Raw genomic sequence first — 27791 nt, 5'->3', positions numbered from 1 at the left:
TGACCTTCACCAGATGCAGGAGGTAAAGATCCTACTGAACCCCCAGCTGCCACACTTGCATAACTCCTGACGACCGGGGGGGCAGCGGGACCAGACACCGTCCCTACATCCCCGCCTAGGCCACCTGTACTGCCACAAAAGCCACTCTTATTCCTACCATCCACACCACTACTACTACTCTCATTCACACCACTACTCCTCCCATCTGCACCACTACCACTCCTCTCATTCACACCACTACCACCCCTCCTCTTCACTCCACTATCACCACTCTTATTCACTTCACTGCCACTCCTCCCAATCACTCCACTACCACTCCTCCCATCTGCACCACTACCACTCCTCTCATTCACTCCACTATCACCACTCTCATTCACACCACTACCACTCCTCCCATCCACAACACTACCACTCCTCCCATCTACACCACTACCACTGCTCCCATCTACACCACTACCACTCCTCCCATCTGCACCACTACCACTCCTCCCATCTGCACCACTACCACTCCTCCCATCTACACCACTACCACTCCTCCCATTTGCACCACTACAACTGCCACATACACCCCTCTCATCCACAGCACTACCACTCCCATCTTTCAAACACCTTGTATTAACATTGCTTTTATTGACAGTATTTTTGGGATCAGCAGCTGCTTCACCCACTACCTCTGGGCTGGCCTGGACATGCTTTAGCTTGGCCTTTTTGTACATTCTCAGGTCACCGGCTGCTGCCATTATCGGCGACGCTGACTCCTCCTCCATTCGAGATGTTACCACCGACATCACCTCCCGAAGCTGAGGCTGCCCCTCCGGGCGCAACTTCACCCCTCCTCGTGCCACTGATGTGCAGGGACTCCCCTCTCTCACAGGGGAGATCCCTGCAGTGTCCGCGCCAAACACTGTGCCCAACCGCACGGGCTCAGCAGCAGGTTCTGACACCTGGACGCTCCCCCCCCCCTCTCAGGGGAGTGCTCCGCAGCACCGACACTACTAGCAGCGCCCAGGGGACCGCCCCCCGAGCAGAAGATCTCACCACACACCTCAGGTGCCTGGACACTCCCCCCCCCCTCTCAGGGAAGTGCCCCGCAGGGCTAGTAAAATTGCCCACAATACTCGGGAACCACTCCCCTTGCAAACTGCCGCATAACTATTGCCCACCATTAGCCCGTCCTGCTCTTCCCTACCAGCAGGACGCGTGACTGTAGCACCTGCGGCCATGTTGGATGCAGCACTGTACCCCCCGTGCTGGTCCCGTTCCACAGCAGAAGCGGGATCTGGCTGGGTGGGAGGCCCAGCAGCCTGAATCAACTTTTCAGGTGGCCCAGACTGCTGGATTGGAGAGAAAACAAACTTTATCTGCTCCTCAGCCTTTTTCTTCTTCTTCTTTTTTTTTCCTCTTCCTCCTCTCAGGGCCCAGGTCCTGGCCAAAACTGCAATTTTCCAGACGGTTGGGTGACTCCTGCATCACTATGGCCCGCAGGAGCCCCCCACAGACCAGTCCACTGTCACCGCCATCACTACTGTCACTTTCCTCAGAGGTGGCTGGTAAGGCGACTTGGGCAGGGTTGATGTAATCTGCACTCGGGGTGACAGAGGTCTTAGGGGTATACGGGGTATCACACATATCCCCCTCACTCTCATCTCCCTCACTGCCGCCATCTCCCTCACCACCTTCCTCCATCTTCTCCTCCGTGACACACAAGCACTCTTCCTCCCCCTGACTATCCTCTTCCTCCTTCACAGGGGTACGCATGGTTTTATAGCGGTCTTCATTCTTTAATTTTTCTTTAAACATGCCTGCACCCTCTACAATCAGCATTCGGGCTCTCAACACCTCCTGCTCCTCTGCCTTCAGCTGACACACCCTGGCAGCGAACCTTGCCCTCATGGCCTTGGCAGAGTTATCTGTTTGGTAGCGAGCAAACTTCAGGTCTTCCCTTATGATTTTCAGCTTTTTTCCCAGCTACTCATATTCTACTAGATTTGCCTGCATGCGGGAACCGAAAGTAGCTAGCGACTCCCTGGGACCCTTCACCCCCTATTGCTGGGGTTCCATAGTATCAGACACAGTCCCCGAAGACATAACCATAAGCTTCTTACCGGACGCCTTGCGGTTTCCAGCGACGGACGGGGGAGTGGGCTCCACATTACTGCGGAGCCTGCTGGATCTTCTCACCCTGTCCTGGGAATCGGCCGTAGCTCTCTCACTCCCACCCCCCGCCGTCCTAGTTCGAGGGGTGGAAGTCTGGGGCTCCATAGCAGGAGGCTCTCCCAAGGAAGCTGCCACCCTCCTGGGGAAAAGGCTGTAGGAAACACTGCTTCAATCCTCTCTCTCTGGAAAACTCTGGAAGTCAGACACACCCAACAGCTGCTGTGTTCCACAGGAAGTGCTCTCTGCTGACACCTCTGTCCATGTCAGGAACTGTCCGGAGTAGGAGAAGTTTACTATGGAGATTTGCTCCTACTCACAGAGAGCACTGTAGTCAGACCGAAAAGAACTATACAACTTCCTCTGTAGCATACGGCAGCTGATAAGTACTGTAAGGATTAAGATTTTTAAGAAGTAATTTACAAATCTGTTTAACTTTCTTGCACCAGTTGATTTAAAAAAACTAAAATAAAATAATGTTTTCCCCCGGAGTACCCCTTTTACGTAACACCTGTAAATTCTGCACTACGAATATCAGCAGCCACTGAAGAGAGGTCATCCAACAACTGAAGTCCCAAAAAAATCTGCCACTAAATCCCTCAAGCAACCGTTCAGCCCCAGTCCAGAACCATCTGACCGGACCACAGGGACCAGTGTGGAGGAGAACAGTGTCCAGGCTGTAAAATAGAAGAACACTGGAGCAGCCAGATACACTGACTCTAAGGCTGAGCCTCATACTTCTACCGAAGCTGCAGAGTTATAGGGGAACTGTAATAATGAAAGTACTACAACCCCCAGTGTGGTCAGTCTGTGCCCCCCTAAGGGTCAGGGTTGGAGGAGGCACAGGTTGAAAAGACACACTACAATGGGAGTTGTAGTACTGTAGTTGTTAAAGAAAAAAAAGATGTTTTCATCAGGTTGCCCATAGCAACCAATCAGATTACTTCTTTCATTCTTGAGAAGACCTCTGAAAAATAAAAGAAGTGATCTGATTGGTTGCTAAGAGCAACTGGACAACATTTCCTCTCCACAGGTACATTTCCCCGATTGTCTTCATATTTAGGATGAGAATCTACTGACAAAGTGAGTAGCCAACCATTTCTGGGCATAAAACTCTGTAAGAGACAGCAGTCTGGGGGCGTCTGTGGTGGACATGAAGGAAGGGGGGGGGTCCAGGGAAATTGAGATTTGACGTCTGCAGCGAGCGCTTCTCACTGAGCGACGGGTCTCATCCCAGGTATTGCAGGGGGACCCCCCACGATCAGCTACTTATCCCATAACCCATGGATAGGGGATAAGTTAATTTTTGCCATAGTTTTCCTTTAATTGGCCAGAACACACCCAAAATCGGTCCCAGCCAAATATTGCTTTGTGTCCTGTCATTTCTCCCAGCTGTTCTTTTTCTACCTGCTTGTAAGGCATGCCTACACTCTCTAATTCCTTAAAGTGGTACTCCGCCCCTAGATATCTTATCCCCTACCTTAAGGATAGGACAAAAGATGACTGATCACTGGGACCCCCGCAATCTTCATGCAGCACCCGGCGTTCCAAATAATATATTTAGAACTCTGGGTTCTCGTGGTGCGGGTCGTGACCTCACGCCACGCCCTTTCCATTTATGTCTATGGGAGGTGGTGTGATGTCACAAGAAGGTGTGGCATGATGTCACGAATCCCACCACAGGAACCAGTGAGCTAAACATACTATTTAGAATTTTGGTTGCTGCGTGGAGATTGCTGGGGTCCCAGCAGCAGGATCCCATTGATCAGACATCTTATCCCCTATCCTTTACATAGGGGATAAGATATCTATACCCCTTTAAGGGACAGTTCATGTACCCAAAAGTTGATCCTTTGCAACCGTATGACCCCTAGCAAGTTCCCTGCATGAGTCCCATTCATCAGAAAAAGGCTTGTGCATGGAACTTGCTGGGTGTTCTACGTTTGCCTCATAAACTGAACCAGCCAGCACCAGTTACCTCTCTCCGCACCGCATTATGCAGATCGTGCAGGAGAGCAGCTTTGGTCATCCATGTTTTGCTAACTCTATTTTCACACACAGAAATAAATAAATGAGTCGAACAAGTCAAAGAACAGTTTAAAAAAAGGGGAACTTTATTTATTATTTATTAAAATGTTTGTGTAGGGGATTTTTTGTAACCTCCCATCACTCACAAAGAGCGTACAGTAACTAATACTCAGGACAGGAAAAACCTCCAGAGGGGAGGAAACCTGTAGGGAATCCATGGCTACTGTATGGCCCTTCCTCTGGGCATACTAAAGGAGGTTACCGCTAGAATTTGGGCAAATGTTTCTGTGTATGTGCATGATTCCTAGGCCTGTGCCTTCATCCAACGTCTTGCTGTAGGTCCCGAAATGCTACTCCATGTCCTGGAAATAGTGCATCTAAGATAGGGGACAAAAAAGATAGATTATTTACATGTTTATCATAGAAATACACATGGAACTGCAATAAAGACCTTTTGGACAAAACAATGTAACACTTACCAGTCACAGTCATGTGCATGACTTTGCATTCCCGTGTCCCTACACAGTGTCCAGCACCGGCCCCTCACTGATGAACAGGACCAGTGTTATTTCTGGGGCTATGCCTTCATCCAACGTCTTGCTGTAGGTCCGGAAATGCTACTCCATGTCCTGGAGATAATGCATCTAAGATAAGAAAAAAAAGATAGATTATTTACATGTTTATCATAGAAATACACATGGAACTGCACTAAAGATCTTTTGGACACAACAATGTAACACTTACCAGTCACAGTCATGTGTATGACTTTGCATTCCCACGTCCCTACACAGTGTCCAGCACCGGCCCCTCACTGATGGAGAATGAACAGGAGCCGTGTTATTTCTGCTCAGTGCTGCCCTTTGGTGGACAATGGTTATGACATCACATGTGTGACACGCTGTTACCTCCTGGGAGTTCTATTTCAGTAGTGCTGCTCTCTGATTGGCTGAAAATCAAAAAAGCTTTCTAATATATTCTGTATGACTGTTATCTAAGGTTTTTGACAATTTTTATTAAAATGGCGCCACTCCCTGTGGGTGTGTTATATTTGTTTCTCCTAACCAGACATTCTGTATAAGTAATATCATTTGGTGGCCCCAACAGCCTGGGCCCATAGGTTTCTTACATAGATCAATGCTACTCCGGTAGGCTCAATGAGCAGCACTGGCCGCCGGGACGTCTGACGAGTGACGTCCCTGACGTTGCGGTCTGGAGCGAAGGATGTCACTAGTCATACGTCCCAGCAGCCATTGATTTAAAGTGGTCGTGGCTCCTGCTGCCAGTTCAAGATCAGACACCATGGCCCTAGATTGACATACTGCAACACCGATCCCCTGTGGCTGCCCACCTGTTGCAAAACTACAACTCTCAGCCTTCGGCTGTCAGGGCATGCTGGGAGTTGTAGCTTTGCAATAGCTGGACAGACGTCTGTCGAAAGGGGGGAAAAAGCACCAGAAATAAAGCAATGTGGGCTTTGAAAAACACCATTTATATGTTGTTTTTAATCACAGCCTGAGCCTAGGAACAAACACAATTCTTGTTTGATGTTTTGGGTTTTTTTTGCACAAAAAAACAAACATCAAAATCTTCTCCCTCATTTCTTTTCTCAGCTATCTTTGTGTTATTTTTGCTAAAAGCACTGGGGGGGGAGGGGGAGGGGTTGTCTTAGAGATTTATCAAAACCAGGGAAGAGGGAAAGTGGACCAGTTGCCCATAGCAACCAATCAGGTAGTTTCTTTCATTTTTAAAAAGGCCTCTGAAAAGTGAAAGAAGCGATCTGATTGGTTGCTATGGGCAACTGGTCCACTTGACCTCTGCACAGGTTTTCATACATCTGTCCCAATGTGTATTATTATTATCATCATCATCATCATTATCATTATTATTATTATTATTATTATGGGAAGTGTTTTTTCTTTAGTGTTTTTTTTCCCTCTGGCTTTTCTCATTACAAGTCATGCGATTCTTTCATCATTTGACTGAAGGATTTCTAAAAAAAAAAATTGTGAGAAAATACCCCCCCCCCCCCAAAAAAAAAAACAAAAAAAAAAAACATGCTCTCGGCATCCCACAGATTTGATAGCCTAAAAACACCATAAAAGGATGAAGAAACCCCCATTAGTGTCTGGTGTTTCATATTACCCTATTGATTCCAACCTAACATGTGCCCGCAGCGAGCATGGTGTTTTTTATGACAAACACGCCAAGTGTAATCCCAGCTGAAATGAATGTTTTCACAATAGGTGTGAACAGGCTGCAGGCTGTGTTAGATATATTTGCATAGTTGCGGCATACAGCACGTGCAGCATTTATGTGGCGGCTTTCCGCTGGCATATATGGCTTTCTGTGCTGGTGAATGCAGCGGGCACTTACTGGCGGTTTTTTCCTAGCTGCACAGTTTTGCACCACAACCACTCCGGCTGGGACCAGGCTGACCGATCTAATGACCAAGATGCCGCAGTGAACGGCTTTCTTTCTGTGAAAGTTCTGGCGAACTACAATGCTCAGAAGAGGAGGAGCGCCATTGAGCTTTTGGAAAGAGAATTAGTTTGGAATGGTCAGGGCCATGTGCGTTTACAAAGCCCCCCGTGGTACCAGAACAGTGGACCCCCCCACATGTGACCCCATTTTGGAAACTACACCCCTCACAGAATTTAATAAGGGGTGCAGTGAGTATTTACACCCCACAGATCTTTGGAACAGTGGGCTGTGCAAATGAAAAATTTAATTTTTCATTTTTACGGACCACTGTTCCAAAAATCTGTCAGACACCTGTGGGGGTAAATTCTCAATGTACCCCTTATTACATTACGTGGCGGGTGTAGTTTCCAAAATGGGGTCACATGTGTCGGGGGTCCATTGTTCTGGCACTATGGGGGCTTTGTAAACACATGTGGCCTTCAATTCCGGACAAATTTTCTCTACAAAATCCCAATGGCGCTCCTTCTCTTCGGAGCATTGTAGTTCGACCGCAGAGCACTTTAAATTCACATATGGGGTATGTTCTTACTCAGAAGAGATGGGGTTACAAATTTGGGGGAAGCTTTTTTCCTATTTTCCCTTGTGAAAATGAAAAATTTAGGGTAACACCAGCATTTTAGTGAAAAAAATATTTTTTTTTCATTTTCCCTTCCAACTTTAATGAAAATTCATCAAACACCTGTGGGGTGTTCAGGCTCATTATACCCCTTGTCACGTTCGGTGAGGGGTGTAGTTTCCAAAATGGGGTCACATATGGGTATTTTTTTTTTTTTTGCGTTTGTCAGAACCGCTGTACAATCAGCCACCCCTGTGCAAATCACCAATTTAGGCCTCAAATGTACATGGTGCGCTCTCATTCCTGAGCCTTGTTGTGAGCCCACAGAGCATTTTACGCTCACATCTGGGGTATTTCCTTACTCAGGAGAAATTGCATTACAAATTTTGGGGGTCTTTTTTTCCTTTTACCGCTTGTGGAAATAAAAAGTATGGGGCAACACAAGCATGTTAGTGTAAACATTTTTATTTTTTTACACTAACAGGCTGGTGTAGCCCTCAACTTTTCATTTTCACAAGCGGTAAAGGGAAAAAAAGACCCCAAAAATTTGTAGTGCAATTTCTCCCGAGTACGGAGATACCCCATATGTGGCCCTAAACTGTTTCCTTGAAATACGACAGGGCTCCGAAGTGAGAGAGCGCCATGCGCATTTGAGGACTAAATTAGGGATTGCACAGGGGTGTACATAGGGGTATTCTACGCCAGTGATTCCTAAACAGGGTGCCTCCAGCTTTTGCTAAACTCCAAGCATGCCTGGACAGTCAGAGGCTGTCCAGAAATGCTGGGAGCTGTTGTTTTGCAACAGCTGGAGGCTCCATTTTGGAAACCCTGTCGTACAAGACGTTTTTAATTTTTTATTGGGGGGGGGGGGGGGGGACAGTGTAAGGGGGTGTATATGCAGTGTTTTACCCTTTATTATGTGTTAGTGTAGTGTAGTGTTTTTAGGGTAAATTCACACTGGCGTGTTACGGTTAATTTCCCGCTAGGAGTTTGCGCTGCGGCGAAAAATTTTAAGTAGGAAATTTACTGTAAGCCTGTCCGTGTGAATGTACCCTGTACATTCACATGGGGGGCAAACCTCCAGCTATTTCAAAACTACAACTCCCAGCATGTACTGACAGACCGTGCATGCTGGGAGTTGTACTTTTGCAACAGCTGGAGGCACACTGGTTGGAAAACCTTCAGTTAGGTTATGTTACCTAACTCAGTATTTTCCAACCAGTGTGCCTCCAGCTGTTGCAAAACTACAACTCCCAGCATGTACTAATCACCGAAGGGCATGCTGGGAGATGTAGTTATGCAACAGCTTGAGATACCCAACTACAATTCCCAGCATGCCGAGACAGCTGTTTGTTTTCTGGGCATGCTGGGAATTGCAGTTTTGCAACATCTGGAGAGCTACAGTTTTTAAATCACTGCACAGTGATCTCCAAACTGTGGACCTCCAGATGTTGCAAAACTACAACTTCCAGCATGCCCAGACAACAAACAGCTATGTGGGCATACTAGGAGTTGTAGTTTTGCAAGATCTGGAGGGATATAGTTTAGAGACCACTGTATAGTGGTCTCAAACTGCAGCCCTCCAGCTGTTGCAAAACTACATATTCCAGCATGCCCAAACAGCTGTCTGGGCATGCTGGGAGTTGTAGTTTTGCAACATCTGGAGGGCTACAGTTAGAGACCACAGTCTCAGACTGTAGCCCTCCAGATCAACTTACCGGCTTCCATACCATCCCGGGAGCCGTCCTCTTCAGAAGTAAGTGACGGGTAAGTGGACGTCGGCGCCCGGTCCCCTTTGGTTCCCCGTTCTGCCCCGCCTATTGTGGGTGGACAAGACGGGGAAAATGAAAGTTAACCCCCCCCGCCCCCGGTCTGCTATTGGTCGTCCCCTCTGACGATCAATAGCAGACCAATAGCAGGGATAGGAGGGGTGGCAACCCTGCCACCCCACTCCTATGCCTACAGGGGGATCGTGGGTGTCTTAGACAACCGCGATCTCCCTTCTATTTCGGGTCACCGGGTCACAATAGACCCGTATGACCCGGAATCGGCGCAAATCGCAAGTGTGAATTCACTTGCGATTTGCGCCGATCACCGATGGGTGGGGGGGGTCATCACAAATGCACCACTGGGCATTTGTGCGGGGTGCCTGCTGATTCATATCAGCAGTCACCCCGGCCCGGTCCCCGTCCGGCGCGCAGCGGGGACTGAAATTCCCACGGGCGTATGGATACGCCCTGGGTCCTTAAGTACCAGGACGTCAAAGCTTATCCATACGCCCTAGGTCCTTAAGTGGTTAAACACTAACCTTGAGGTTGGGGAAATTTGCCAGATTTGTAAATTATTTCTATTTAAAAATCTTAATCCTTCCAATACTTATCAGCTGCTGTAATCTACAGAGGAAGTTATTTTCTTTTTGGATTTCTTTCCAGTCTGACCACAGTGCTCTCTGCTGACACCTCTGTCCATGTCAGGAACTGTCCGGAGTAGGAGAAGTTTACTATGGAGATTTGCTCCTACTCACAGAGAGCACTGTAGTCAGACCGAAAAGAACTATACAACTTCCTCTATAGCATACGGCAGCTGATAAGTACTGTAAGGATTAAGATTTTTAAGAAGTAATTTACAAATCTGTTTAACTTTCTGGCACCAGTTGATTTAAAAAAATAAAATAAAATAATGTTTCCCCCCGGAGTACCCCTTTTACGTAACACCTGTAAATTCTGCACTACGAATATCAGCAGCCACTGAAGAGAGAGGTCATCCAACAACTGAAGTCCCAAAAAAATCTGCCACTAAATCCCTCAAGCAACCGTTCAGCCCCAGTCCAGAACCATCTGACCGGACCACAGGGACCAGTGTGGAGGAGAACAGAATGCCCTGGAAGGGAAAGCATTGGACTGTAGGGGCACATGACAGGGGGATTAGGCAGCGAGGAAAGGGTTAATGGGTTAGAGCGGGAGGTTCAAGGAGGAAAGGGAGGAGCTAGGTACAGGGGTCATAAGTAGGTAGGCAGGTAGTTAGGGCCAGTCGGGACACGAGGAGGAACGTGAGAAGAGCTCCCTACCTGATGGAGGACATGGACGCGATCTTGAGGCGAGTGAGGGAGGAGGCGCTGCTCCGTGGGCCCCAGTGGTTCGCGGAGCAGTTTCCGGGATTCGCGGCGCAGTCGGTGGGGGAGATCGGGCCCTGGTCCAGCAGCCGGCGCTCTCGCCCTCCGGAGCGCCTTTCACCTGCGGCCTCTCCCTCTGCTAGACGCCGGCGGGTGAGCCCTTCGGCCGTTGCCGGTGGCCTGAGGTCCGTGGCGGCCAGCGGTGTGCTGTCGGGGGGGAACGCCTGCCGGTTCGGATGCTGCGCTAGTGGGGACCGTGGGGCGTGCGGGCGGCGCGCCTCGCTCACTGCAATGGGAGCGTGGTGCGGCGGCCTGCTCCATGGGAGTGACGGTGATGGGGGAGCAGGCCAGGGGGAGGAGGACGACACGTGCCCCAGCTGACCCCGCCCCCCAGTCGGGGGGGGCGGGCTCCTGCGGGCCTGGCAGTCACCCAGGCCTTGATTCATGCTGCACCTGCGGCCTCCTCCACTAGAGGGGGCAGGCGGCATACTAGATTGTCGCAGGCTGCTGCTGCTGCAGGGGGAGCTGCAGTGTACGGGGGGAATGAAATTAGCCCCGCCCCTAGCGATGCCAGCGGTGATGAGCTGCTGCTGGCTGATGGTCCTGCTGTTGCCCTGGACCCGTTGGCCAATCCCCTGCTTCCCCTCGGGGTCGCAGGCACGGAGGTTAGCGGGGGCCGGAGTTCTTCGGCACATCGCAGACCGGGTTGACAGGTTGCTGGGCGGGGCTGGAGAGGACCCAGCAGTCATGGTACATATTGGCACCAATGACAAAGTAAGAGGTAGGTGGAGTGTCCTTAAAAATGATTCCAAGGACTTAGGCGGCAAGCTTAAGGCAAGGACCTCCAAGGTAGTGTTTTCTGAAATACTACCAGTACCACGAGCCGCACCAAAGAGGCAGCGGGAGATCAGGGAGGTAAACAAGTGGCTCAGAAGCTGGTGTAGGAAGGAAGGGTTTGGGTTCATGGAGAACTGGGCTGACTTCGCTGTCGGTTACCGGCTCTACCGTAGGGACGGGCTGCACCTCAATGGGGAGGGTGCAGCTTTGATTGGGGAGAAGATGGCTAGAAGGGTGGAGGAGTGTTTAAACTAGGGACTTGGGGGGAGGGAACCTACAGCAAAGAGGGGGAAGATAGTGTAGATAGAGAGGTGGGAATTATAAATGTACCTGGGGGTGGAGCGGAGGGAGGGGTTAGAATAGTTAATAGGAATAGGCTTCATAGGAAAATAAAACTTACACTCTTGAATCCCATTAACCCCAATAACATAAAGGATGGAAATGTAAAGTGTATGTTCACAAATGCCAGAAGCCTAGCAAATAAAATGGGGGAGCTTGAGGCCTTGATACTGGAGGAACATATTGATATAGTTGGGGTCTCTGAGACATGGCTGGACTCCTCGCATGACTGGGCTGTCAATCTGCAGGGGTTTACATTGTTTCGCAAGGATAGAATGAACAGAAAAGGTGGTGGAGTCTGTCTGTATGTAAGAAGTGGTATGAAAGTCAGTGTGAACGATGCCATAGTGTGTGATGATTCTGAGGAGGTGGAATCACTGTGGGTAGAATTACAAAAGGAGGGAAATACTGAAAAAATAATATTTGGTGTAATCTACAGACCCCCTAATATCACTGAAGAGATAGAAGGTCGGCTGCATAAACAAATAGAGAGGGCCGCCCGGGCAGGTACAGTGGTAATAATGGGAGATTTTAACTATCCAGATATAGATTGGGGTCCGGGGTTGGCTAAAACTACAAAGGGGCGACAATTTCTAAATTTATTGCAGGATAATTTTATGGGCCAGTTTGTGGAGGACCCAACAAGAAGTGATGCCTTGTTGAATCTGATCATTTCCAACAAAGCAGAGCTGGTTGGTAATGTAACTGTGCGGGAAAACCTTGGTAATAGCGACCACAATATAGTTACTTTTGACTTAAAATGTAGAAAACAAAGACAGGCGGGGAAGGCAAAAACATATAACTTTAAAAAGGCAAACTTCCCTGGGCTGAGGGCTGCACTACAGGACATAGACTGGGGGGAGGTGTTCTCAAATACTGATACAGAAGGTAAATGGGACATCTTTAAATCAACTCTAAATAACTATACAGCTAAATATATACCAAAGGGGAACAAATATAAACGATTAAAACTAAATCCTACATGGCTGACAAATGATGTTAAAAGAGCAATAAACAACAAAAAAATTGCCTTCAAAAAATTCAAATCTGATGGGTCAGCTATAACATTTAAACAGTACAAGGAGCTTAATAAAATCTGTAAAAATGTAATAAAAACAGCAAAAATTCAAAACGAGAGACAGGTGGCCAAAGAAAGCAAAACTAATCCTAAATATTTTTTTAGATATATAAATACAAAAAAATCAAGGACATAGTATGTAGGACCCCTTAATAATGATAATGGGGAGGTTGTCACGGGCGATCAAGAGAAAGCGGAGCTACTGAATGGGTTCTTTAGTTCTGTATACACTATGGAAAAAGGAGCTGACATTGGACAGGTCAGTGCTGGTAACACATCATGTAATGTACTGAACTGGCTTAATGTAGAGATGGTACAAGGTAAGTTAAGTAATATAAATGTAAGCAAATCTCCAGGGCCAGATGGATTGCACCCAAGAGTTCTTAGAGAGGTAAGTTCAGTAATATCTGTACCCCTGTTCATGATATTTAGAGAATCTCTGGTGTCTGGTATTGTGCCAAGGGACTGGCGCAAGGCGAATGTGGTGCCAATCTTCAAAAAGGGCTCTAGGTCTTCCCCAGGAAACTATAGACCGGTAAGTTTAACGTACATTGTGGGTAAATTGTTTGAAGGACTTATAAGGGATTACATACAGGAATACATAGGGGATAATTGTATTATAAGTGATAACCAGCATGGGTTTACTAAGGATAGAAGTTGTCAAACCAATTTAATTTGCTTTTATGAAGAGGTGAGTAGAAGCCTTGACAGAGGAATGGCTGTGGATATAGTGTTTCTGGATTTTGCTAAAGCATTTGATACTGTCCCTCATAGACGTCTGACAGGTAAGTTAAGGTCTTTGGGTTTGAAAATTTTAGTTTGTAACTGGATTGAACACTGGCTCATGGATCGTACCCAGAGAGTGGTGGTCAATAATTCGTACTCTGATTGGTTCACGGTTATTAGTGGTGTACCCCAAGGTTCAGTACTGGGACCGCTGTTGTTTAATTTATTTATCAATGATATAGAGGATGGTATTAACAGCTCTGTTTCTATCTTTGCAGATGACACCAAGCTTTGTAGCACGGTACAGTCTATAGAGGATGTGCATAAGTTACAAGATGACTTGGATAGACTAAGTGTCTGGGCATCCACTTGGCAAATGAGGTTCAATGTGGATAAATGTAAAGTTATGAATCTGGGTACTAATAACCTGCATGCGTCATATGTCTTAGGGGGGGATTAAACTGGCAGAGTCACTGGTAGAGAAGGATCTGGGTGTACTTGTAGATCACAGACTACAGAATAGCATGCAATGTCAGGCTGCTGCTTCCAAAGCCAGCAGGATATTGTCATGTATCAAAAGAGGCATGGACTCAAGGGACAGGGACATAATACTCCCCCTTTATAAAGCATTGGTACGGCCTCACCTGGAGTATGCTGTTCAGTTTTGGTCGCCTGTACATAAAAGGGACACTGTGGAGCTGGAAAGGGTGCAGAGACGCGCAAATAAACTAATATGGGGCATGGAACATCTTAGCTATGAGGAGCGATTAAAGGAGTTACAATTGTTTAGTCTTGAGAAGAGACGTTTAAGGGGGGATATGATAAACGTATATAAGAATATTAATGGCCCATACAAAAAATATGGAGAAAAACTGTTCCAGGTTAAACCCCCCCAAAGGACGAGGGGGCACTCCCTCCGTCTGGAGAAGAAAAACTTTAGTCTCAAGGGGCGACACGCCTTCTTTACCATGAGAACTGTGAACTTATGGAACAGTCTACCTCAGGAACTGGTCACAGCAGGAAAAATTAACAGCTTTAAAACAGGATTAGATACATTCCTGGAACAAAATAACATTAATGCTTATGAAGAAATATAAAATCCCATCCCTTCCCCAATATCGCGCCACACCCCTACCCCTTAATTCCCTGGTTGAACTTGATGGACATATGTCTTTTTTCGAACATACTAACTATGTTACTATGTTACTATGATGCCGCTGTTGGGGGTGATTTGACTGGTGTTGCTGCATTCCGCACGGAGGGGGTTCTTCGGGTCCAGCCTCCTGTCGTCGATGGTAGCCGAGTCCGTGATGTCCGGAGCCGTCCCGCAGCTGGAGTTACGGCCGCTGGTCCAGAGCCGGTAAGGTCGGGTGAGTACACCACTGTCTCCACTGCTGCGGGTTCAGGGGGGGTGGGGGGGTTGGAGGGTTTGCAATATTTCGTAGATGGGTTGCAAGCGTTGCTGCGCAGTAGCGGGTTGTCTGCGGGTGGGTCGCCGGTACCTGTGTGGGGCGCAGCGACTTTGTCCAAGGGGCTGGTGGATATAGTCGGGGTCCTGGGGTTGCTCGGGCGAGCTCACCCCAGGTGGTGGGGGCGTCGGGATCCGGTGGGGGGGTTCGTTTGGCTGCTTCTGCTCAGGGGGAGGTGTACGTGTGTTTCGAGGGCCCCTTGGGCGTGCACCTTAAGGCTGAGGTGCGGGAAAGGATTTGGAAGCGGGAGTATGTGGATATTTTTTCGCTACTCCTGCTTGAAAAATTTAATCTGGACAGGGTTAGGCCGGATGAGTCGAAGCGTATGGAGAAGGTTGAGGAGGAGGAGCGCCGGCGGTATCGGCTGATACCGCGGACCTTCTCCAACTGGCTTCAGGCGTTCGCTATTTTGGCCAGCGTTGTGGGAGAAAAGTCGCCGGAGCATTGCTCTGGTCTCTTTTGTTATTTGGAAGCTGTTGGGGAGGCGTATTGGGTGTATGGGGGTTCGGCGTGGCTTTGGTACGATGAACAGTTTAGGCAGCGGATGGCGGTGCGTCATGATTTGAGGTGGGACCATAAGGACATAGGGCTGTGGATGCGGCTTATGGCGGCTCCACGCAGTGGGGGTGGCCTGCAGTCCTTTCGGGACAGCGCCGGAGGTGCAGGGCCGGGGTCAGGGTGTTTGCTGGCAATTCAATAAAGGGAATTGCAAGTTCGGAGCAGAGTGCCGTTTTAAGCACGAATGCTCCGGGTGCGGAGTGGGTGGCCACGGGCTGTCGTGCTGTTTCTGGCGAGGTAAAGGCAAATTGGGGGAGGTTGATGCGAAGAGGGGCGACCCCGGTGCAGGTGGCAAGGATGGAGCCTTTCCTCGCCAAGTACCCAAATAGGGCGGCGGCGGAATTTTTGAGGGCGGGGTTTACGGACGGATTCCGTATCACCTTTGAGGGGGTTCTGGATGGGAATGGGGAGGTTAGGAATTTGGTCTCGGCTCTTGTCCGGCCAGATTTGGTGGAGGAGAAACTGATGAAAGAGGTGTCTTTGGGTCGGATGGCTGGTCCTTTTGACTCGCCTCCGTTGGTGGGCCTAATAAGTTCCGCCTGTTTCACCACCTTTCACATCCTTCTGGAGGGTCGGTGAATGACGGCATTGACCCAGCTATCTGTGCTGTGACTTATACTTCTTTTGATGCGGCATTGGCGTGGGTCCGGAGGTACGGCCAGGGGGCCTTGTTGGCCAAGACGGACATTGAGGCCGCTTTTCGTCTGTTGCCGGTACACCCGGACAGTTTTGCGTTATTGGGGTGCTGTTTGGGAGGGCGTTTTTTTGTAGACATGTGTTTGCCCATGGGCTGCTCAGTTTCATGTGCGTTTTTTGAGCAGTTTAGCTCCTTTTTGGAGTGGGTGGTGCGGGTAGAGTCGGGTTTGGATTCGGTTTTGCACTACCTTGATGACTTCCTGTTTTTGGGCCCGGCGGGGTCTAGGGTGTGTGCTATTTTACTACAGGAAATGGAGAGGGTGTCGGGCTGGTTTGGCGTTCCGTTGGCGCCTGACAAGACTGAGGGCCCGTCTACGTCGGTGAAGTTTTTGGGCATAGTGATCGACACTGTGGCCATGGAGTGCCGGCTGCCAGAAGATAAGCTGGGCGATCTGAGGGAGGAGGTGGCGAGGGCGTGTCGGGTTCGGAAGCTGCAGCTGCGGGAGGTCCAGTCTTTGCTGGGGCGTCTCAATTTTGCGTGCCGGATCATGCCTATGGGGAGGGTTTTTTGCAGACGTCTCGCGGCGGTCACGGTGGGTGTTTCTCGGCCTAATCACTATGTGCGGTTGCCGGTGGGGTTGCGTGAGGACCTGAGGGTGTGGCAGGATTTTTTGGGTCGGTATAATGGGCGCTCTGTGGTGATGGGGAGGCCGGTATCGAGCGTTGACCTGGATCTGTATACCGATGCGGCTGGGGCCTGCGGGTTTGGGGCTTACCTTCAGGGTCAGTGGTGTGTGGAGGTATGACGGGAGACTGGGCTGACTAGGAACCTTGCATTCCTGGAATTGTTGCCGATCGTGGTTGCAGTGTTTGTATGGGGGGAGCTGTTTCGCAATAGGAATGTGTGCTTCCATTGTGACAACCTGGGGTGGTTTTGGCTATCAACAACCAGACGGCGAGTTCTCCGCCAGTGGTCACGTTGCTGAGGCGATTAGTGTTGAGGGTGCTAGAGCTTAATTCTCAGGTGGTGGCGTTGCATGTGCCGGGGGTGGATAATTCGGTGGCTGACGCTCTCTCTCGCTTACAGTGGGACCGTTTCCGGGAACTGGCGCCGGAGGCCGAGGTGACCGGCCTTCCGTGTCCGGAATGGCATCTGGTTTAGAGTTGGCGCTCGCTTTAGTCTGTCGGTCAGTAAGCCAGGCTACTTGGGCTTCTTATCGACGCTGGTGGTCGGACTGGGAGACGCTACTGGGACAGTTGTCGTTTATGGGCGCCCCTGCAGATTGGGAGGCGGCCCTATTGTATTATGTTGGTAGGCCGTTTTGCGAGGACGTGTCTCCGGCGGGGATTGGCCGTCGGATGTCGTCTTTTGCGTTCTGGTTCAAAGTTCGTGGTTTGCCGGACGTCTCTAAGTCGTTTTTGGTGCGTTAGGCACTGCGGGGGTTTCGGAGGGGGGCGGTGTCCAGGGATTCAAGGCGTCCGGTGACTTTTCCGCTTTTGTGTCGGTTGGGGACGGCGTTGGATGGGATTTCTATTTCGGATTACGAGCGTTGTTTGTTATGATTGGCGTTTGTTTTGGTGCTTTTTGGGGCATTTCGGATGTTAGTTTGGAAGGTGGGGTTTTGCGTTCTTTGCTGCGCCGTTCCAAAACGGATCAGGAGGGTCGTGGGGTTACTGTGCGTTTGGCGGCCTTACGGGGCCTCGGCTATGTGTCCGTTTTTTGCTATGCGGCTTTTTTGGAGGTGAGGGTGGGGGTTGTGGGTCCTTTATTGGTACACGCAGACGGGAGTTTTTTATTGCGTTTTCAATTCGTGGTTTTTTTTGGGATGTGTTTGGCGGTGGTGGGTTTTGTGGCACGGGATTATAGCTCGCATGCGTTCCGCATTGGGGCGGCTACCGAGGCGTCTCGTTGGGGCTTGGGACCCGAGATCATTAGGCGGATTGGGAAGTGGGAGTCAGAGAGGTTTCAGTTGTATGTTCGTCCTCATTTGCTGTGATTGTTGTGTGTTGGGGGAGTGCGGTTTGTATTTTGTTATTGTTTTTTGTCTTTCAGGTGGCGGCCCGGGACTTGTGTGGATTATCGGCCACTCCTATGTGGTGAGGGGTGGGGTGCGGGCTGGTGTTCGTCCAGCGGGCCAGCAGTTGGGCTTGACGAGTTCGGCAGGTCAGGTCCACTGGTTGGGGAAGAGCGGAATGCGGAATTGTTGGCCAGGGTTCAGTTTTTTGTACACTTGGACAGAGCCCCCAACGACCTTGTCATACACCTAGGAGGGAATGATTTGGGTGTGAGGAGATCCCGGGATCTGACCTGGGACATCAAGCTGGACTTGATGCGATTGTGGTCGTCCTTTCCAGGCCTGATCATCGTGTGGTCTGAAATGGTGGCCAGGAGGAAATGGAGGCAGGCCAGGTCTGTGGTTGCCATTAATAGAGCACGGATTAAACTCAATAAGGTGGTGGGCAAATTCGTGGCCCGTAATGGGGGCCTGGTGGTGCGTCATAGAGAATTGGAGGGGAGCTCTTCGGAGTTCTTGGATGATGATGGCGTTCATCTGAATATTTTTGGTATGGATCTGTGGATCTTTGAGATTCGGGAGGTGGTGGAGCGAGCACTTAGTCTGTGGTGGAACGGGGACAAGTGAGGAGTCACTTGTCGCCATTGTGGCGGTGGCAGGAGAGAGACCTGGAGGTACAAGTGGATGGCATGGAGGTGATGGGATACAGTGTGGAGGTGGGCTGGGAGCGGTCCCAGCCCGATGGAAAATTCTGCAAGGGAACATGGGTTCCCAGGATTGTTGGGGGGCCTCACAAAATGGTGCTCCTGTGCAGGCGCTAACGGCTAGGAGCAAGTGAGGCCCCATTCTAGCTTGGGCTCGGTAACAGTGCCTTCAGGTCCTCCTCCTGTGTTAGGGACATGTTAATTGGTTAACTTATGTTAAGAATGTTTTATTCAGGGCGTGACTGGACTCGCTAGAGAGAGGAAGCATGGTGTGAGAGCTCCCGCCGGACTGGACTGAAAACGGGCTAATCTGAAGGTTATGGGTGGTAGATCTCTTGCCAAACGGAAGAAGAAGCAACCTGCACCCACTGTGCCTCCTCTGAGCGGTATCGCCCGCTATTTCGCATCTCAGCCATCCGATCGGACCGACCAACCTGTGGTGCGGCCTTCAGACGCCATTCCCCAACAACAGCAGTGCGAGGCGGGGAGAAGGAGTGAGCAGGCGCTCCACGCGGCGTCTGCAGCAAGTGACCCCGCTGACAGTGCAACTCACACGGCCTGCAGACAGAGAGAGACCGGCGACAATACACAGGACTCTGCTCCGGGCTTTGACAACGCGCCGTGCGCGATACTGAAAGTAAGTGCCGCCGCCTCCCTCCAGCACCAGTGCTCGGCTACCTCACGGCCTCCACTGCTGCCATCTCCTGCTGCGCCACAGCGTCCGGCACAGACCTGTGCCGTCCAGCACCCGGTCACCTACTGGTGCGGAACTGCACTTAACTTAGAGACTCCTTCCCCACTTACCTCCACATCCCTACCTGAGTGCTTATCTGCCTCTGTCAGACCACCAATGCCCGGGCATCAACCCGCTAAGAAGCTAGGCCCTGCCATACAGCCTATATCCACCAACCTCTATGTGACACAGATAGGGATGGGATCCTCACAGTCTACTGATGACAAACCAGAAGGGCAGTCTGCAATACCTGCCTCCCCGGCTCCTGACCACAGCTTGATGCCATAACCTGAACATCAGGTACTTCCTGCACCTGAATTTCGCCAGGGCTTGCAGCCTGAGTCCCCAACTCCCAATAATACATCACCCGACACAATAGCCTCCTCCATGGCTGCCGGTCCTGCCGCAATGAATCCACAGGCTGCTGGCCCCTCGCCATCCTTGCCGTCTCCTGCCACTGGCCAACACGTTTCACGTGAGATCCAGTATACAAATCCTGCATCTATGACACCTTTATTACCTACCTGCCAGGACTCGGGGAATGCCCAGCAGTCAAAAGATGGCGATTGGAGGCTGGTTGAGAAACGACATAAATCGCAAGGGACTTTACGTACACCACCTGTACGCGGAGCGGCTGCGCCACCCCAGCTACCTGTGCTCCCAGAAAAGGTTCCTGGCCCTCCGGCATGCGACATAACTGACTGGGCCAATGAAATGTACTCTGATGGCTCCAACTCTGATAGAGACTCTCAAGACTCATCTGTGGATAGTGACGCCCCTGAGTACTGGGGTAAAAGTCCCCCTGCAAAGAAAAAATTATTCAAGACCCCGATGAAAGTGAGACATAATAAACGCCGTTCCCGTGACCATTCATCCTCTGAGGACTCTCATACTCCAACGGAGGATGCCCCTCATAGGTCTGCACCCTCTAGACAGCAGATGCCAGCCATAACTGCCACGCTTCAGTCACATGTGCCGCCTCCTACCTTTCCACTTACTCCTGAGATGGCGCTCTCGACATTGCAGGGACACCCTGAATTGCAAGCACTCTTGACCCTGATCCCCACTAAAGCTGACTTGGCAACGCTGGCGACCGATCTCAAACTTGCTTGGAACCGTGACCTGGAACCCGTTAAGGCTGAGGTGTCTAACTTACATAAGAAGGTCCAGAGACTGGAGGATTTTTGCTCTACTACTACAACCCACCTCCAGAAACTACAGGAAGCCACAGAGAAATTGACATTACAGCAAATCCACACAATTGATCACTTGGACGATCTTGATAATAGGAATCGGCGCAATAATCTTAGGATCAAGGGCCTTCCGGAAACAGTTCTACCTCAGAACTTGCCAGATACATTGCAACGTCTCTTTAATGAACTACTAAAGAAACCGCCGTATTCGAACATAGAACTGGATCGTGCTCACAGGGCTCTCAGAGCGAAACATCCTGATCCGAAAAAGCCCCGTGATGTTGTCTGCAGAGTGCATCATTTTCTCCAGAAAGAGGCAATCCTGAGAGGTGCTAGACAGGTTAAAAACCTTTCCTATAATGGTTCCCCTATACAGATATACCCAGATCTTTCTCTACGGACCCTCTGTTTGAGAGCCTCCTTGAAACCGTTGCTGACTCTGTTACAAAATGCTAAAATTGTTTACAGATGGGGCTTCCCCTTCTCTCTGATTGCAAAGTATGGATCCAATATCTCTACGCTCAAGAGACCGGAAGATTTGCCTGCCTTCCTTGAAGCCTTCCGTATCCCCCATGTCAGTCTGCCTGAGTGGGAAGCCTTGTTCTTATCTCCCCTTCCTGCTGCACCGCAAAACCGTCCTGATCGATCTCCGAGAGACCGTCCATCCGAGGTCACCACAAGTGTCCCGCTGCAGCAAAGATCGAAACGTAAAACCTGAGCTGCCTATCTGAGATATTAGTGTATTACCTCATATGTAGTTTAACACTGTCAAATGTGGTTGCATTATGTCACCGCAGATAGATTACTGATATTTCTTGTCTTTTATAGCTTGTCCTCATATGGTCACTGTTTCCTGGCCTGTTAGTCTTATATTCTTAACTTGTTTATTTTATGTCTCCTTTGCTCCCATGGTACCCACTCTTCCTAAATATAATTTACTACCTGCTTACATAATGCCCATAACCTACCAACTACCATTGTTCCCCTAATTTAGTTGCTACTGTTGTCTCACTTAGCCCGTTTCATACTCGCCTCATCCCCTTAAGCGGGGATGAAGCTCTGACCTGTTACTCATAAGTCCAACCCAGGACCACTAAATGCTGTCCTTTCTGGCTTGTCTACCACGTTACCCCACTAGTATGTACATCGGACTGGTTCCGTTGGTACCTCTGACCCTTATGGTCTATTCCTTTAGTCCCTTTGCTTCTGTGTCTGTGCAGAAGCTTCTCTTCCCTTGCTTTCCTCCCTTTTCCCTTCCTCCCCACTTACTTGTGCTCTCTTCTATACGCAGACTTGAATCCTTGGACACTTGCCTGACTGATGGGCTGGACCCTCCACCTGTCTACCAACGGTGTGGTGAATATTGGCAATTATTCGCGAAATTAATAGCAAATAGATTGGCACCCTACATGAGCTCCCTCATCCACCCGGATCAGGTGGGCTTCGTCCGCGGAAGGGAGGCAAGAGATAATACTCTATGAGCATTCTCTGCAGTGCATTGTGCTCGATTACACGCTTCTCCCCTATTCTTGCTCTCTCTGGACGCGGAGAAGGCCTTTGACTGGGTGGACTGGGAATTTTTGGGATCGACTCTGAGACAAATAGGTTTGGGCCCCCATATGTTTGCCAGAATCATGGCGCTGTATTCCTCACCCCAGGCTAGAATCAGAATCAATGGACAGCTGTCGGCTCCCTTTAGCATTCGCAACGGTACGAGGCAAGGCTGCCCATTATCACCTATCCTTTATGTCCTATGCATGGAGCATTTGCTCAATGCAATACGCTCGAATCCAGATATAAGAGGCCTCTCCTCTCCCTCGTGCAGTTGCAAATGCTCAGCGTTCGCTGACGATATCCTTCTATTTCTCTCCTCCCCGCTCACTACCCTCCCTTCCCTCCTCTCCACCATAGCACAATATTCGGCTTATAGTAACTATAAACTGAACCCATCCAAAAGCGAAGCTTTGAATATCACACTGCCCTCCCAAATGATCACTCACATTTCTTCCACTTACCCTTTTAAATGGCAGAGGTCATCACTGAAATATCTTGGGATCCTAGTCCCTAGTGATCTGGCTAGCACTTTTCAATTAAATTTTCCCCCATTGTTCCACACCCTGAGAACTGACTTGTCGAAATGGGACAATAAAAACTTCTCAAGGATTGGCAGGGTAAATATTTTTTAAATGAACATCCTACCCCGCTTACTCTATCTCTTTGCCTGTATCCCCTGTCATATCCCCTGTTCTTTCTTTAAGGACCTCTCTGCAATGCAGTCTCACTTTGTTTGGAGTAAGAAACATCCCCGCTTGGCAGGGAAGGTGCTTTATAGACGCAAGAGGGAGGGTGGCCTCGCACTGCCAGACTGCCTATCGTATTACAAGGCGATCATATTAGCCAGAATGCTAGACTGCTACCACAGTCAGACTGCTAAGCAATGGGTTGTCTTTGAAAGAAATCTCTGTGGTATGGATGCTAGGTCTACCTTGTGGACCAAAAGACTGCCCGCCCCCTTGCACCCACCTGACCATTTACCCCCGGTAACACATTCAATACTGCGAGCACATCAGTCCTACCTGAAAAATACATCTCACTATTTCCCGGATGGCCCCCCTTATGCCCCTGTTTGGCAATGTGCTCTTCCCGCCAGCGCAGACTTCTGCCACTTTCTTAACGCGTAAAAAGTCTGATTATGTCCTATTCTCTTCCTTACTGCAACCCACAGGCTTGAAATCCCTCTCCGACCTTTTGGGTGGAACTCAGCCTTCAACTATACATAGGTTCCAATATAGTCAACTTCTACACTTCTATAACACCAACAAAGCCGCACTCCGTCTTCATAGACAACTGACCCCCTTTGAAACCCTTTGTGCGGCCTCCGCTCCTGTCCCCCATGCAATCGGAACTCTCTATGCCCTGATCATAGGGGAACGCTCTGAAATTCCCCTGCCCTATCGAGTGGCATGGGAAAGGGAACTACAATGTTCTATTCCTGACAATGACTGGTCTCGTGCCCTGCTACATTGTCACAAATCTAGTATCTCATGCAAGGCACAAGAAACTAACTATAAAATCATCACGAGATGGTACAGAGTGCCGTCTCTTTTGGCGCAGATGTTCCCACAGGCTTCTGATGCATGTTGGAGGTGCGGACGCTCAAAAGGGACAATGTCCCATATCTGGGTGACATGCCCGACATTGAATACGTTTTGGACACAAGTTTTATCTACCGTAAATAGGCTGACGACCCTTTCCATCGATAAGGACCCACGACCTATCCTCCTGTCCATATTCCCTAACACATGCCCCCGTCTGTCAGCCACTTTAGCACACTATTTACTTATCTCGGCTAGAGCTGTGATCCCTCGCCTTTGGAAATCTCCACTACCCCCGACCTACTCCTCATGGCTGAGGGAAGTTACCTATACTTGTAGGATGGAAGAACTCCGGGCAGACTCTACCCGACAGTTCGATAAATACCATGCTGTTTGGTCGCCTTGGCTATCCTATGTTGCCTTTCAGGAGTTCACTGATGATAACCTGGATCTGTCACCACGCACGCTCATCCCCCTCTGTCCAACTCCGCAATAGCTCACCCACAGTTGCTGTTTACTGCTTAGACAGGTGGAGAGGTTCAGTCCGAACAGGTAAGACTCTCTGCCATATTACACTAAGTCTGCTGCATCCTATCTCCCCCTCTTCGATTTTTCTACACCCCCCCCCTCCTTCCTCTATCCCCCCCTGTATCTTTTCCTCTCTCTCCCTCCTCTCCTATCTTCCAGTTCCCTCTACCGCTATTGTGTTTCCTTTGTCTGCCCTGGTTCGCTGCTTCACTACTGGCGATGTTTGAATTTTCGCTATAGTTATCGAATTTATACGTAGTTCTGAATCCTGTTAGCTACTCACAACCTCTGTTCTCTGGAGTTCATTTATGATGTGAGGCTCGGACTGCTGTAATGTTTAACTTCGCTGAGTGACCCAAACTCCTTGTTTACTTGAGCCATGTGGGCTTTGTTGCCTGACCAGTGTAGACACTTCTCATGTTGTAATTTTCATTTTACCTTGTATGTTGAAAACCTTAATAAAACTTTACTTTGAAAAAAAAAAGAATGTTTTATTCAATGTTATGTATGATGTTCATACAAGGTTGCCTTACAATGTTTTATTGTTATTTATTGTTTGATATTTAATAAAGGGGCTGCTGTGGCCTTGTTACCACCAACACTGTGTCTGTCATGTTTAAGGTAAGGGATTCCTCGTTACAAAGGGGGCTTTTGGGGGTTGGTGGATGGTAGGTTTTAGCAGCTATAATATCCCCTAGTCAAGGGTCCAGGCTGTAAAATAGAAGAACACCGGAGCAGCCAGATACACTGACTCTAAGGCTGAGCCTCATACTTCTACCGAAGCTGCAGAGTTATAGGGGAACTGTAAAAATGAAAGTACTACAACCCCCAGTGTGGCCAGTCTGTGCCCCCCTAAGGGTCAGGGTTGGAGGAGGCACAGGTTGAACAGACACACTACAATGGGAGTTGTAGTACTGTAGTTGTTAAAGAAAAAAAAAATGTTTTCATCAGGTTGCCCATAGCAACCAATCAGATTGCTTCTTTCATTCTTGAGAAGACCTCTGAAAAATAAAAGAAGTGATCTGATTGGTTGCTAAGAGCAACTGGACAACATTTCCTCTCCACAGGTACATTTCCCCGATTGTCTTCATATTTAGGATGAGAATCTACTGACAAAGTGAGTAGCCAACCATTTCTGGGCATAAAACTCTGTAAGAGACAGCAGTCTGGGGGCGTCTGTGGTGGACATGAAGGAAGGGGGGGGTCCAGGGAAATTGAGATTTGACGTCTGCAGCGCGCGCTTCTCACTGAGCGACGGGTCTCATCCCAGGTATTGCAGGGGGACCCCCCACGATCAGCTACTTATCCCATAACCCATGGATAGGGGATAAGTTAATTTTTGCCATAGTTCTCCTTTAATTGGCCAGAACACACCCAAAATCGGTCCCAGCCAAACATTGCTTTGTGTCCTGTCATTTCTCCCAGCTGTTCTTTTTCTACCTGCTTGTAAGGCATGCCTACACTCTCTAATTCCTTAAAGTGGTACTCCGCCCCTAGATGTCTTATCCCCTACCTTAAGGATAGGACAAAAGATGACTGATCACTGGGACCCCCGCAATCTTCATGCAGCACCCGGCGTTCCAAATAATATATTTAGAACTCTGGGTTCTCGTGGTGCGGGTCGTGACCTCCCGCCACGCCCTTTCCATTTATGTCTATGGGAGGTGGTGTGATATCACAAGAAGGTGTGGCATGATGTCACGAATCCCACCACAGGAACCAGTGATCTAAACATACTATTTAGAATTTTGGTTGCTGCATGGAGATTGCTGGGGTCCCAGCAGCAGGATCCCCTTGATCAGACATCTTATCCCCTATCCTTTACATAGGGGATAAGATATCTAGAGGCGGAGTACCCCTTTAAGGGACAGTTCATGTACCCAAAAGTTGATCCTTTGCAACCGTATGACCCCTAGCAAGTTCCCTGCATGAGTCCCATTCATCAGAAAAAGGCTTGTGCATGGAACTTGCTGGGTGTTCTACGTTTGCCTCATAAACTGAACCACCCAGCACCAGTTGCCTCTCTCCGCACTGCATTATGCAGATCGTGCGGGAGAGCAGCTTTGGTCATCCATGTTTTGCTAACTCTATTTTCACACACAGAAATAAATAAATGAGTCGAACAAGTCAAAGAACAGTTTAAAAAAAGGGGAACTTTATTTATTATTTATTAAAATGTGTGTGTAGGGGACTTTTTGTAACCTCCCATCACTCACAAAGAGCGTACAGTAACTAATACTCAGGACAGGAAAAACCTCCAGAGGGGAGGAAACCTGTAGGGAATCCATGGCTACTGTATGGCCCTTCCTCTGGGCATACTAAAGGAGGTTACCTCTATAATTTGGGCAAATGTTTCTGTGTATGTGCATGATTCCTAGGCCTGTGCCTTCATCCAACGTCTTGCTGTAGGTCCCGAAATGCTACTCCATGTCCTGGAAATAGTGCATCTAAGATAGGGGACAAAAAAGATAGATTATTTACATGTTTATCATAGAAATACACATGGAACTGCAATAAAGACCTTTTGGACAAAACAATTTAACACTTACCAGTCACAGTCATGTGCATGACTTTGCATTCCCGTGTCCCTACACAGTGTCCAGCACCGGCCCCTCACTGATGAACAGGACCAGTGTTATTTCTGGGGCTATGCCTTCATCCAACGTCTTGCTGTAGGTCCAGAAATGCTACTCCATGTCCTGGAAATAGTGCATCTAAGATAAGAAAAAAAAGATAACTTATTTACATGTTTATCATAGAAATACACATGGAACTGCACTAAAGATCTTTTGGACACAACAATGTAACACTTACCAGTCACAGTCATGTGTATGACTTTGCATTCCCGCGTCCCTACACAGTGTCCAGCACCGGCCCCTCACTGATGGAGAATGAACAGGAGCAGTGTTATTTCTGCTCAGTGCTGCTCTTTGGTGGACAATGGTTATGACATCACATGTGTGACACGCTGTTACCTCCTGGGAGTTCTATTTCAGTAGTGCTGCTCTCTGATTGGCTGAAAATCAAAAAAAGCTTTCTAATATATTCTGTATGACTGTTATCTAAGGTTTTTGACAATTTTTATTAAAATGGCGCCACTCCCTGTGGGTGCGTTATATTTGTTTCTCCTAACCAGACATTCTGTATATGTAATATCATTTGGTGGCCCCAACAGCCTGGGCCCATAGGTTTCTTACATAGATCAATGCTACTCCGGTAGGCTCAATGAGCAGCGCTGGCCGCCGGGACGTCTGACGAGTGACGTCCCTGACGTTGCGGTCTGGAGCGAAGGATGTCACTAGTCAGACGTCCCAGCAGCCATTGATTTAAAGTGGTCGTGGCTCCTGCTGCCAGTTCCAGATCAGACACCATGGCCCTAGATTGACATACTGCAACACCGATCCCCTGTGGCTGCCCACCTGTTGCAAAACTACAACTCTCAGCCTTCGGCTGTCAGGGCATGCTGGGAGTTGTAGCTTTGCAATAGCTGGACAGACGTCTGTCGAAAGAGGGGAAAAGGGACCAGAAATAAAGCAATGTGGGCTTTGA

General features: G+C 49.1%; 1 long non-coding RNA gene across 1 annotated transcript; it reads right to left on the bottom strand.

Moving 5' to 3' along the window:
- Positions 1-4250: 4250 nt before the first annotated feature.
- On the bottom strand, positions 4251-27289 carry LOC130368193 (uncharacterized). The gene is made up of 3 exons (XR_008892340.1): positions 27057-27289; positions 4662-4826; positions 4251-4559 (listed from the first exon to the last, which is right to left on the bottom strand). It is a non-coding gene; the product is annotated as an uncharacterized LOC130368193 (long non-coding RNA).
- Between the last annotated feature and the right edge of the window lie 502 nt (positions 27290-27791).

The sequence above is a fragment of the Hyla sarda genome, chromosome 4 (assembly GCF_029499605.1).
Source record: "Hyla sarda isolate aHylSar1 chromosome 4, aHylSar1.hap1, whole genome shotgun sequence".
Classification (NCBI taxonomy): Eukaryota; Metazoa; Chordata; class Amphibia; order Anura; family Hylidae; genus Hyla; species Hyla sarda.
Note: the sequence above shows the minus strand (reverse complement) of the source record. Positions and strands in the feature narration are given on the sequence as shown.